This window comes from Chiloscyllium plagiosum, unplaced genomic scaffold (genome assembly GCF_037043375.1).
Source record: "Chiloscyllium plagiosum isolate Xiang-an unplaced genomic scaffold, Cpla_swu_hap1 HiC_scaffold_37, whole genome shotgun sequence".
Taxonomy (NCBI): Eukaryota; Metazoa; Chordata; class Chondrichthyes; order Orectolobiformes; family Hemiscylliidae; genus Chiloscyllium; species Chiloscyllium plagiosum.
In genome coordinates this window covers 61,522,479-61,534,003 of record NW_028270175.1, presented here as the reverse complement: position 1 = coordinate 61,534,003, position 11,525 = coordinate 61,522,479, and positions in this window count along the sequence as shown.

Below are 11,525 nucleotides of genomic sequence, written 5' to 3'. Positions count from 1 at the left end.
CTCTGTCACCGTCCCTCTGTCTCCCCTCCCTCTGTCCCCCTCTCTCTGTCCCCATCTCTCGGTCCCCCCTCTGTCCGCATCTCTCTGCCCCCTCTCTCTTTCGCACTCTTCTGCCCCTTCTCTCTCCCCCACACTCTGACCCCCGCTCTCTGTCGCCCTCTCTCTGCCCACTTCTCTGTCACCGTCTCTCTGTCCCCCCTCCCTCTGCCCCCTCCCTCTGTATCACTCGTTCTGTCCCCCCCCCTCACTGTCCCCTCTCATTGTCGTCCTCTCTATGCCCCCTCACTGTCACCGTCTCTCTGCACCCCTCTCTCTGTCCCCGTGTCTCTGTCACCCTGCTCTCTGTCCCCTTCTCTCTGCCCCCTCTCTGTCCCCTTCTCTCTGCCCCCTCTCTGTCACCGTCTCTCTGCGCCCCTCTCTCTGTCGCCCCTCTCTCTGTCCCCGTTTCTCTGTCCCCCTGCTCTCTGTCCCCCTCTCTCTGCCCGCTCTCTGTCACCGTCTCTGTCCCACCTCCCTCTGTCCCCCTCCCTCTGTCCCCCCTCCCTCTGTCCCCCTCTCCCTGTCCCCTCTCTCTGTCCCCCTCTCTCTGCCCCCCTCTCTTTGTCCCCTCTCCCTCTGTCCCCCTCTCTCTTTCACCCTCTCTCTGCCCCCCTCTCTCTGTCCCCCTCTCTCTGCCCCCTCTCTCTGCCCCCTCTCCCTCTGTCCCCTCTCTCTTTCACCCTCTCTCTGTCCCCCTCTCTCTGTCCCCCTCTCTCTGTCCCCCCCTCTCTGTCCCCCTCTTTCTGCCCCCTCTCCCTCTGTCCCCCTCTCTCTTTCAACCTCTTTCTGCCCCCCCTCTGCCCCCCTCTCTCTGACCCCCTCTCTCTGTCCCCCTCTCTCTGCCCCCTCTCCCTCTGTCCCCCTCTCTCTTTCACCCTCTCTCTGCCCCCCCTCTGGCCCCCTCTCTCTGCCCCCCTCTCTCTGTCCCCCTCTCTCTGCCCCCCTCTCTCTGCCCCCTCTCCCTCTGTCCCCCTCTCTCTTTCACCCTATCTCTGCCCCCCTCTGCCCCCCTCTCTCAGTCCCCCTCTCTCTGTCCCCCTCTCCCTGTCACCCTCTCTCTGTCCCCACTCTGCCACCGCCTCTCTGCTCCCCTCCCTCTGTACCCCCTTCTCTGTACCCCCTCACTGTCCCCCCTCTCTGACCCCCCTCTCTCTCTGTACCCCCTCTCTCTGTCCCACCTCTCTCTGTTCCCCCTCTCTCTGTCCCCCTCTCTCCGTCCCTCGTCTCTCTGCCACCCTCTCTGTCACCCTCTCTCTGCCCCCACTCTGTCACCATCTGTCTGTCCCCTCTCCCTCTGTCACCTCTCGCTCTGTCCCCTCCCTCTTTCCCCCCTCCCTCTGTCCCCCTCTCTCTCTCTCTGTCCTGCCCTGACTGTCCCCTCTCTTTGTCGCCCTCTCTCTGCCTCCTCTCTGTCCCCTCTCTCTCTCTGTCCCCCCTCTTTCTGCCCCCTCTCTCTGTTGCCCCTCACTGTGTCCCACGTCTCTCTGTCCCCCTCTCTCTGCCCCCCTCTCTTTGTCCCCTCTCCCTCTGTCCCCCTCTCTCTTTCACCCTCTCTCTGCCCCCTCTCTCTGTCCCCCTCTCTCTTCCCCCTCTCTCTGCCCCCTCTCCCTCTGTCCCCTCTCTCTTTCAACCTCTCACTGTCCCCCCTCTCTGTCGCCCTCTTTCTGCCCCCTCTCCCTCTGTCCCCCTCTCTCTTTCAACCTCTCTCTGCCCTCCCTCTGCCCCCCTCTCTCTGTCCCCCTCTCTCTGTCCCCCTCTCTTTGCCCCTTCTCCCTCTGTCCCCCTCTCTCTTTCACCCTCTCTCTGCCACCCTCTGCCCCCCTCTCTCTGCCCCCATCTCTCTGTCCCCCTCTCTCTGCCCCCCTCTCTCTGCCCCCACTCCCTCTGTCCCCCTCTCTCTTTCACCCTCTCTCTGCCCCCCTCTGCCCCCTCTCTCAGTCCCCCTCTCTCGGTCCCCCTCTCCCTGTCACCCTCTCTCTGTCCCCACTCTGCCACCGTCTCTCTGCCCCCTCCCTCTGTCCCCCCTCCCTCTGTACCCCCTTCACTGTACCCCCTCACTGTCCCCCCTCTCTGACTCCCCCTCTCTCTGCCCCCCGCTCTGTCCCCCCCTCTCTGTCCCCCTCTCTCTCTGTACCCCCTCTCTCTGTTCCCCCTCTCTCTGTTCCCCCACTCTCTGTCCCCCTCTCTCTGTCCCTCGTCTCTCTGCCGCCCCCTCTGTCGCCCTCTTTCTGTCCCCACTCTGTCACCATCTGTTTGTCCCCTCTCCCTCTGTCACCTCTCGCTCTGTCCCCTCCCTCTGTTCACCCTCCCTCTGTCCCCCCCTCTCTCTCTGTCCTGCCCTGACTGTCCCCTCGCTTTGTCGCCCTCTCTCTGCCTCCTCTCTGTCCCCTCACTCTCTCTGTCCCCCCTCTTTCTGCCCCCCCTCTCTGTTGCCCCTCACCCTGTCCCACGTCTCTCTGGCCCCCTCTCTCTGTTCCCCCCTCAGTCCCCCCGTCCCTCCCTCTGTCCCTCTCTCCCTGTCACCTCTCTCTCTGTGCCCCCTCTCTCAGTCCCCCTCTCTCTGTTCCCCCCCCCCACTGTGTCCCCCCCACTGTGTCCCCCCTCTGTCCCCTCTCTCTGACCCCTATCTCTGTCCCCCTCTCTCTGTCCCCTTCTCTCTGTCCCCCTCTCTCAGTTTCACCCTCTGTTCCCCTCCTCTGTGTCCCCCCTCTGTCCGCTCTCTCTGTCCCACTCTCTCTCTGTCCCCCTCTCTCTCTGTCCCTCTCTCTCTGTCCCCTCGCACTGTTCCCTGCTCTCTATCCCCCCATCTCTATCGCCCTCTCTCTGTCCCCCTCTCTCTCTGCCCACTGTCTCTGTCCCCCTCTCTCTGTCCCCCCTCTCTGTCCCCCCTCTCTGTCCCTCTCTCTCTCTGTCCCTCTCTCTCTGTCCCCCTCTCTCTCTGTCCCCGTCTCTCTGTCCCTCCTTCTAGCTGTCCCCCTCTCTCTGTCCCACTCTCTCTGTTCTCTCTCTCTCTCTCGGTCCCTGTGCTCTCTCTGTCCGCATCTCTTTCTGTCCCCCCTCTCTATCCCTCCTCTCTCTGTCCACTCCCTCTCCGTCCACCCCTCGACCCGTTCCCCACTCAGTCCATCCCCCTCTCTCTTGTCCCCTAGTCTCTGTCCCCGGTTCACTGTCCCCCTCTCTCTGACGGACTCTCTCTCCCCAACTCTGTACCCCTCTCTCAGTCCCCCACTCTCTGTCCCCCCTCCCACTGTCCCACTCTCTCTGTGCCCCCACTCTCTGCCCCATCTCTCTCTGTCCACCTCTCTCTGTCCCACTCTCTCTGCCCCCTCTCTGTCACCGTCTCTCTGACCCCGCTCACTCTGTCCCCCTCTTTCTGTCCCCCTCTCTCTGTCCCCCTCTCTCTCTGCCCCCTCTCTGTGTCCCCGCTCACTCTGTCCCCTTCTGTCTGTCCCCGCGTCCCTCGGTCCCCCTCTTTCTGTCCCATTCTCTCTGTCCCTCCCTCTCTGTCCCCTCCTCTCTGTCCCCCTCTCTCTCTGTCCCCCTCTCTCTCTCTGTCCCCCTCTCTCTGTCCCGCTCTCTCTCTGTCCCCCTCTCTCTGTCCCCCCTCTCTCTGTCCCCCCTCTCTCTGTCCCCCTCTCTCTGTCCCACTCTCTCTCCCCCTCGCTCTCCCCCACTCTATCCCCCACTCTCTGTGCCCCCACTCTCTTTCGCCCCTCCCCATGACCCCCTCTGTCTCCCACTCGCTCGGACCCCCCTCCCTCTGTCCTCCTCTTCCTGCCCCCTTTCTGCCCCCCCCTCGGTCCCCGTCTCTCTGTCCCCATGCTCTCTCTGTCCCCATCTCTTACTGTACACCCTCTCCCTCCACTCTCTGTCCTCTCCCCCTCTCTACCGCACGACCCCATCTGTCCCCCTCTCTTTGACCCTCTCTCTGTCCCTCTCTCTCTGTCCCCCAATCTCTGTCCCCCACTCTCTGTCCCCCCACTCTCTGTCCCCCCACGCTCTGTCCCCCCTCTCTCTGTCCCCCCTCTCTCTGTCCCCCCTCTCTCTGTCCCCCCTCTCTCTTTCACCCTCTCTCTTTCACCCTATCTCTGTCCACCCCTCTCTGTCCCCCTCTCTCTGTTGCCCTCTCTGTCACCACCTCTCTGTCCTCCCTCGGTCTGTCCCCCTCTCTCTGTCCCCCTCTCTCTGTCGCCCTCTCTGTCACCATCTCTCTTTCCTCCCTCGGTCTGTCCCCCTCTCTCTGTCTCCCGCTCTCTCGGTGCCCCCTTCCTCTGCCCCCTCTTTCTGCCCCCTTTGTGCACCCCCTCTCTGTCCCCGTCTCTCTGTCCCCATGCTCTCTCTGTCCCCATCTATTACTGTCCCCTTCTCCCTCCACTCTCTGTCCTCTCCCCCTCTCTACCGCACGACCCCATCTGTCCCCCTCTCTCTGACCCTCTCTCTGTCCCTCTCTCTCTGTCCCTGCTCTCTGTCCCCCACTCTCTTTCCCCCCACTCTCTGTTCCCTCACTCTCTGTCCCCCCTCACTCTGTCCCCCCCTCTATGTCCCCCCTCTCTCTGTCCCCCGCTCTCTCTGTCCCCCTCTCTCTTTCGCCCTCTCTCTTTCACCCTATCTCTGTCCACCCCTCTCTGTCCCCCTCTCTCTGTCGCCCTCTCTTTTTCCGTCTCTCTGTCCTCCCTCGGTCTTTCCCCCTCTCTCTGTTCCCATCTCTCTCTGCCCCCCCCCCTCTCTGTCCTCCCATCTCTGTCCTCCCCCTCTGTCCCCTCTCTCTGTCCCCCTCTCTCTTTTCCCTCTCTCTGTCCCACTCTCTCTCCCCCTCGCTCTCCCCAACTCTGTCCCCCACTCTCTGTGCCCCCACTCTCTTTCCCCCCTCCTTATGACCCCCTCTGTCTCCCGCTCTCTCGGACCCCACTCCCTCTGTCCCCCTCTTAATGCCCCCTTTCTGCCCCTCCCTAACTGTCACCGTCTCTCTGTCCCCATGCTCTCTCTGTCCCCATCTCTTACTGTACACCCTCTCCCTCCACTCTCTGTCCTCTCCCCCTCTCTACCGCACGACCCCATCTGCCCCCTCTCTTTGACCCTCTCTCTGTCCCCCTCTCTCTGTCCCCGCTCTCTATCCCCCACTCTCTGTCCCCCCACTCTCTGTCCCCCCACTCTCTGTCCCCCCTCTCTCTGTCCCCCCTCTCTCTGTCCCCCTTCTCTCTGTCCCCCCCTCTCTCTGCCCCCCTCTCTCTTTCACCCTATCTCTTTCACCCTATCTCTGTCCACCCCTCTCTGTCCCCCTCTCTCTGTCGCCCTCTCTGTCACCGTCTCTCTGTCCTCCCTCGGTCTGTCCCCCTCTCTCTGTCCCCCTCTCTTGTCCCCCCCTCTCTGTCCCCCTCTCTCTGCCCCCCCCAGTCACCATCTCTCTGTTCCCCCCTCCCTCTGTACCCCCTCCCTGTGTCCCCCTCGCTCTGTCCCCCTCTCTCTGTCCCCCTCTGTCTGTCCACCTCTCTCTGAACCTCCCTCTCTGTCCCCCCCTCTCTCTGTTCCGCCCTCTCTCTGACCCCTTCTCTCTGTCCCCCTCTCTCTGACCCCTCTCTCTGTCCCATCTCTCTGTCCCCCTCTCTCTGTCGCCATATCTGTCACCGTCTCTCTGTCGCGCTCTCACTGTCCACTTCGTTCTCTGTTCCCATCTCTCTCTGTCCCCCCCTCTCTGTCCTCCCATCTCTGTCCTCCCCCTCTGTCCCCTCTCTCTGTCCCCCTCTCTCTCTGACCCCCTCTCTCTCTGTCCCTCTCTCTCTCTGCCCCCTCTCTCTGCACCCTCCCACTGTTCCCTCCTCTCTGTCCCCCCATCTCTATCGCCCTCTCTCTGCCCCCCTCTCTCCCCCACTCTGTACCCTCCATCTGTCCCACTCTCCATGTCCCCCCCTCTCTGTCCCCCTCTCTCTGTCCCCCTCTCTCTGCCCCCCCCTCTCTGTCCCCCTCTCTCTGTCCCCCTCTCTCTGTCCCCCTCTCTCTCTGTCCCCATCTCTCTCTGTCCCCCTCTCTCTGTCCCCCTGTCTCTCTGCCCACTGTCTCTGTCCCCCTCTCTCTGTCCCCCCTCTCTGTCCCCCCTCTCTGTCCCTCTCTCTCTCTGTCCCTCTCTCTCTGTCCCCCTCTCTCTCTATCCCCGGCGCTCTGTCCCTCCTTCTAGCTGTCCCCCTCTCTCTGTCCCACTCTCTCTGTTCTCTCTCTCTCTCTCGGTCCCTGTGCTCTCTCTGTCCGCATCTCTTTCTGTCCCCCCTCTCTATGTCCCCCCTCCCTCTGTCCCCCTCGCTCTGTCCCCCTCTCTCTGTCCCCCTCTGTCTGTCCACCTCTCTCTGAACCTACCTCTCTATCCACCCCTCTCTCGGTCTCTGTAGCCCCTCCCTCTGACCCCCTCGCTCTGTCCCCCTCTCTCTGTCCCCCACTTTCTGTACCCCCTCTCTCTCTGTCCCCCTCTCTCTCTGTCCCCCCTCCCTGTTCCCCTCTCTCTGACCCTCTCTTTCTGCCCCCTCTCTCTGTCCCCGCTCTCTCTGTCGCCCCTCTCTCTATCCCCCCTCTCTCTGTCCCCCCTCTCTCTCTGTCCCCCGCTCTCTCTGTCCCCCTCTCTCTCTGTCCCCCTCTCTCTGTCCCCCTCTCTCTGTCCCCTCTCTCTGTCCCAACCTCTCTCCCCCTCCCTCTCCACCACTCTGACCCCACTCTCTGTGCCCCCACTCCCTTTCCCCCCTCCCTATGACCCCCTCTGTCTCCCGCTCTCTCGTTGTCTCCTCCCTCTGTCCCCCTCTTTCTGCCCCCTTTCTGCACCCGCTCTCTGTCCCCATCTCTCTGTCCCCATGCTCACTCTGTCCCCATCTCTTACTGTGCCCCCTCTCCCTCCACTCTCTGTCCTCTCCCCCTCTCTACCGCACGACCCCATCTGTCCCCCTCTCTCTGACCCTCTCTCTGTCCCCCTCTCTCTGTCCCCCCACTCTCTGTTCCCCCACTCTCTGTCCCCCCTCACTCTGCCCCCCCTCTCTCTGTCCCCCCTCTCTCTGTGTCCCCCTCTCTCTGTCCCCCTCTCTCTCTTTCACCCTCTCTCTTTCACCCTATCTCTGTCCACTCCTCTCTGTCCCCCTCTCTCTGTCGCCCTCTCTGTCACCATCTCTCTGTCCTCCCTCGGTCTGTCCCCCTCTCTCTGTCCCCCTCACTCTGTCCCCCCCTCTCTGTCCCCCTCTCTCTGCCCCCTCCCAGTCACCATCTCTCTGTCTCCCCTCCCTCTGTCCCCCCTCCCTCTGTCCCCCTCGCTCTGTCCCCCTCTCTCTGTTCCCCTCTGTCTGTCCACCTCTCTCTGAACCTCCCTCTCTGTCCCTCCCCCTCTGTCTCTGTCGCCCCTCCCTCTGTCCACCTCACTCTGTCCCCCTCTCTCTGTCCCCCTCTCTCTGACCCCCTCTCTCTGTCCCCCTCTCTCTCACCCCTCTCTCTGTCCCATCTCTCTGTCCCCCTCTCTCTGTCGCCATATCTGTCACCGTCTCTCTGTCGCGCTCTCACTGTCCACTTCTCTCTCTGTTCCCATCTCTCGCTGTCCCCCCCTCTCTGTCCTCCCCTCTCGGTCCTCCCCCTCTGTCCCCTCTCTCTGTCCCCCTCTCTCTCTGACCCCCTCTCTCTCTGTCCCTCTCTCTCTCTGCCCCTTCTCTCTGCCCCCTCGCACTGTTCCCTGCTCTCTGTCCCCCCATCTCTATCGCCCTCTCTCTGCCCCTCTCTCTCCCCCACTCTGTACCCTCCATCTGTCCCCCTCCCTCTGTCCCCCTCCCTCTGTCCCCCTCCCTCTGTTCTCCCTCTCTCTGTCTCCCCCTCTCTGTCCCCCCTCTCTGTCCCCCACTCTCTGCACCCCCCCACTCTGGTCCCCGCCGTCCCCCCCTCTGTCCTCTCTCTCTCTGTCCCCCACTCTCTCTCTCCCCTCCTCTCTCTGACCCCCTCTAACTCCCTCACTCTCTGTGACCCTCTCTCTGTCGCCAACTCTCTGCCCCCTCTCTCTCTGTCCCCGCGTCCCTCCGTCCCCCTCTTTCTGTCCCACTCTCTCTGTCCCCCCTCTCTGTCCCCCTCTCTCTGTCCCCCGCTCTCTGTCCCCCTCTCTCTGTCCTCCTCTCGCTGTCCCCCTCTCTCTGTCCCTCTCTCTCTGTCACCATATCTGTCCCCCTTTCTCTCTGTCCCCCCCCTGTCCCCACTCTCTCTGCCCCCTCCCAGTCACCATCTCTCTTTCCCCCCTCCCTATGACCCTCTCTGTCTCCCGCTCTCTCGGTGCCCCCTCCCACTGTCCCCCTCTTTCTGCCCCCTTTCTGCACCCCCTCTCTTTCCCGGTCTCTCTGTCCCCATGCTCTCTCTGTCCCCATCTCTTACTGTCCCCCCTCTCCCTCCACTCTCTGTCCTCTCCCCCTCTCCACCGCACGATCCCATCTGTCCCCCTCTCTCTGACCCACTCTCTGTCCCTCTCTCTCTGTTCCTGCTCTCTGTCCCCCACTCTCTGTCCCCCCACTCTCTGTTCCCCCACTCTCTGTCCGCCCTCACTCTGTCGCCCCTCTCTCTGTCCCCCCTCTCTCTGTCCCCCCTCTCTCTGTCCCCCTCTCTCTTTCACCCTCTCTCTTTCACCCTATCTCTGTCCACCCCTCTCTGTCCCCCTCTCTCTGTCGCCCTCTCTGTCACCGTCTCTCTGTCCTCCCTCGGTCTGTCCCCCTCTCTCTGTCCCCCTCTCTCTGTCCCCCCCTCTCTATCCCCCTCTCTCTGCCCCCTCCCAGTCACCATCTCTCTGTCCCCCCTCCCTCTGTCCCCCCTCCGTCTGTCCCCCTGGCTCTGTCCCCCTCTCTCTGTCCCCCTCTGTCTGTCCACCTCTCTCTGAACCTCCCTCTCTGTCCCCCCCCTCTGTCTCTGTCGCCCCTCCCTCTGTCCACCTCGCTCTGTCCCCCTCTCTCTGTCCCCCTCTGTCTGTCCCCCTCTCTCTGAACATCCCTCTCTGTCCCCGCTCTCTCTGTTCCCCCCTCTCTCTGACCCCCTCTCTCTGTCCCCCTCTCTCTGACCCCTCTCTCTGTCCCATCTCTCTGTCCCCCTCTCTCTGTCGCCATATCTGTCACCGTCTCTCTGTCGCGTTCTCACTGTCCACTTCTCTCTCTGTTCCCATCTCTCTCTGTCCCCCCCCTCTCTGTCCTCCCATCTCTGTCCTCCCCCTCTGTCCCCTCTCTCTGTCCCCCTCTCTCTCTGTCCCCATCTCTCTCTGTCCGCCTCTCTCTGTCCCCCTGTCTCTCCACCCACTGTCTCTGTCCCCCCTCTCTCTGTCCCCCCTCTCTGTCCCCCTCTCTCTCTGTCCCCGTCTCTCTGTCCCTCCTTCTAGCTGTCCCCCTCTCTCTGTCCCACTCTCTCTGTTCTCTCTCTCTCTCTCGGTCCCTGTGCTCTCTCTGTCCGCATCTCTTTCTGTCCCCCCTCTCTATCCCTCCTCTCTCTGTCCACTCCCTCTCCGTCCTCCCCTCGACCCGTTCCCCACTCAGTCCATCCCCCTCTCTCTGTCCCCCAGTCTCTATCCCCGGCTCACTGTCCACCTTTCTCTGACGGACTCTCTCTCACCAACTCTGTACCCCTCTCTCAGTCCCCCACTCTCTGCCCCATCTCTCTCTGTCCACCTCTCTCTGTCCCACTCTCTCTGCCCCCTCTCTGTCACCGTCTCTCTGTCCCCGCTCACTCTGTCCCCCTCTTTCTGTCCCCCTCTCTCTGTCCCCCTCTCTCTCTGTCCCCCTCTCTCTGTCCCCGCTCTCTCTGTCCCCTTCTCTCTGTCCCCGCGTCCCTCTGTCCCCCTCTTTCTGTCCCATTCTCTCTGTCCCTCCCTCTCTGTCCCCCCTCTCTGTCCCCCTCTCTCTCTGTCCCCCCCTCTCTCTGTCCCCCTCTCTCTGTCCCGCTCTCTCTCTGTCCCCCTCTCTCTGTCCCCCCTCTCTCTGACCCCCTCTCTCTGTCCACCTCTCTCTCTGTCCCCCTCTCTCTGTCCCCCTCTCTCTCTGTCCCCCTCTCTCTCTGTCCCCCCCTCTCTCTGTCCCCCTCTCTCTGTCCCCCTCTCTCTTTTCCCTCTCTCTGTCCCACTCTCTCTCCCCCTCGCTCTCCCCCACTCTGTCCCCCACTCTCAGTGCCCCCACTCTCTTTACCCCTCCCTATGACCCCCTCTGTCTCCCGCTCTCTCGGTCCCCCCCTCCCTCTGTCCCCCTCCTTCTGCCCCCTTTCTGCCCCTCCCTCACTGTCACCGTCTCTCTGTCCCCATGCTCTCTCTTTCCCCATCTCTTACTGTACACCCTCTCCCTCCACTCTCTGTCCTCTCCCCCTCTACCGCACGACCCCATCTGTCCCCCTCTCTTTGACGCTCTCTCTGTCCCCCTCTCTCTGTCCCCGCTCTCTGTCCCCCACTCTCTGTCCCTTCACTCTCTGTCCCCCCACTCTCTGTCCCCCCTCTCTCTGTCCCCCCTCTCACTGTCCCCCCTCTCTCTGTCCCCCCTCTCTATTTCACCCTCTCTCTTTCACCCTATCTCTGTCCACCCCTCTCTGTCCCCCTCTCTCTGTCGCCCTCTCTGTCACCGTCTCTCTGTCCTCCCTCGGTCTGTCCCCCTCTCTCTGTCCCCCCTCACTCTGTCGCCCCTCCATCTGTCCCCCTCTCTCTGTCCCTCTCTGTCCCCCTCTCTCTGAACCTCCCTCTCTGTCACCCCCTCTCTCTGTCTCTCTAGCCCCTCCCTCTGTCCCCCGCGCTCTGTCCCCCTCTCTCTGTCCCCCTCTGTCTGTCCCCCTCCCTCTAAACCTCCCTCTCTGTCCCTCCTCTCTCTGTTCCCCCCTGTCTCTGACCCCCTCTCTCTGTCCCCCTCTCTCTGACCCCTCTCTCTGTCCCATCTCTCTGTCCCTCTCTCTCTGTCGCCATATCTATCACCGTCTCTCTGTCGCGCTCTCACTGTCCACTTCTCTCTCTGTTCCCATCTCTCTCTGTTCCACCCTCTCTGTCCTCCCCTCTCTGTCCTCCCTCTCTGTCCCCTTCTCTCTGTCCCCCACTCTCTGTCCCCCCCTCTCTGCCCCCCCTCTGTTCCCCCCTCTCTGTCCCCCCTCTCTGTCCCCCCTCTCTCTGTCCCCCTTTCTCTGACCCCTCTCTCTCTGTCCCCCTCTCTCTGTCCCCCTCTCTCTGTCGCCATATCTGTCACCGTCTCCCTGTCGCTCTCTGTCTGTCCACCTCTCTCTCTGTTCCCATCTGTCTCTGTTCCTCCCTCTCTGTCCCCCCCTCTGTCCCCACCTCTCTGCCCCCCTCTCTCTGCACCCCCCCTCTCTCTGCCCATTCTCTCTCTGAACCCCTCTCTGTCCCACTCTCTCTGCCCCCTCTCTGTCACCGTCTCTCTTTCCCCGCTCACTCTGTCCCCCTCTTTCTGTCCCCCTCTCTCTGTCCCCCTCTCTCTCTGTCCCCTCTCTCTGTCCCCGCTCACTCTGTCCCCTTCTCTCTG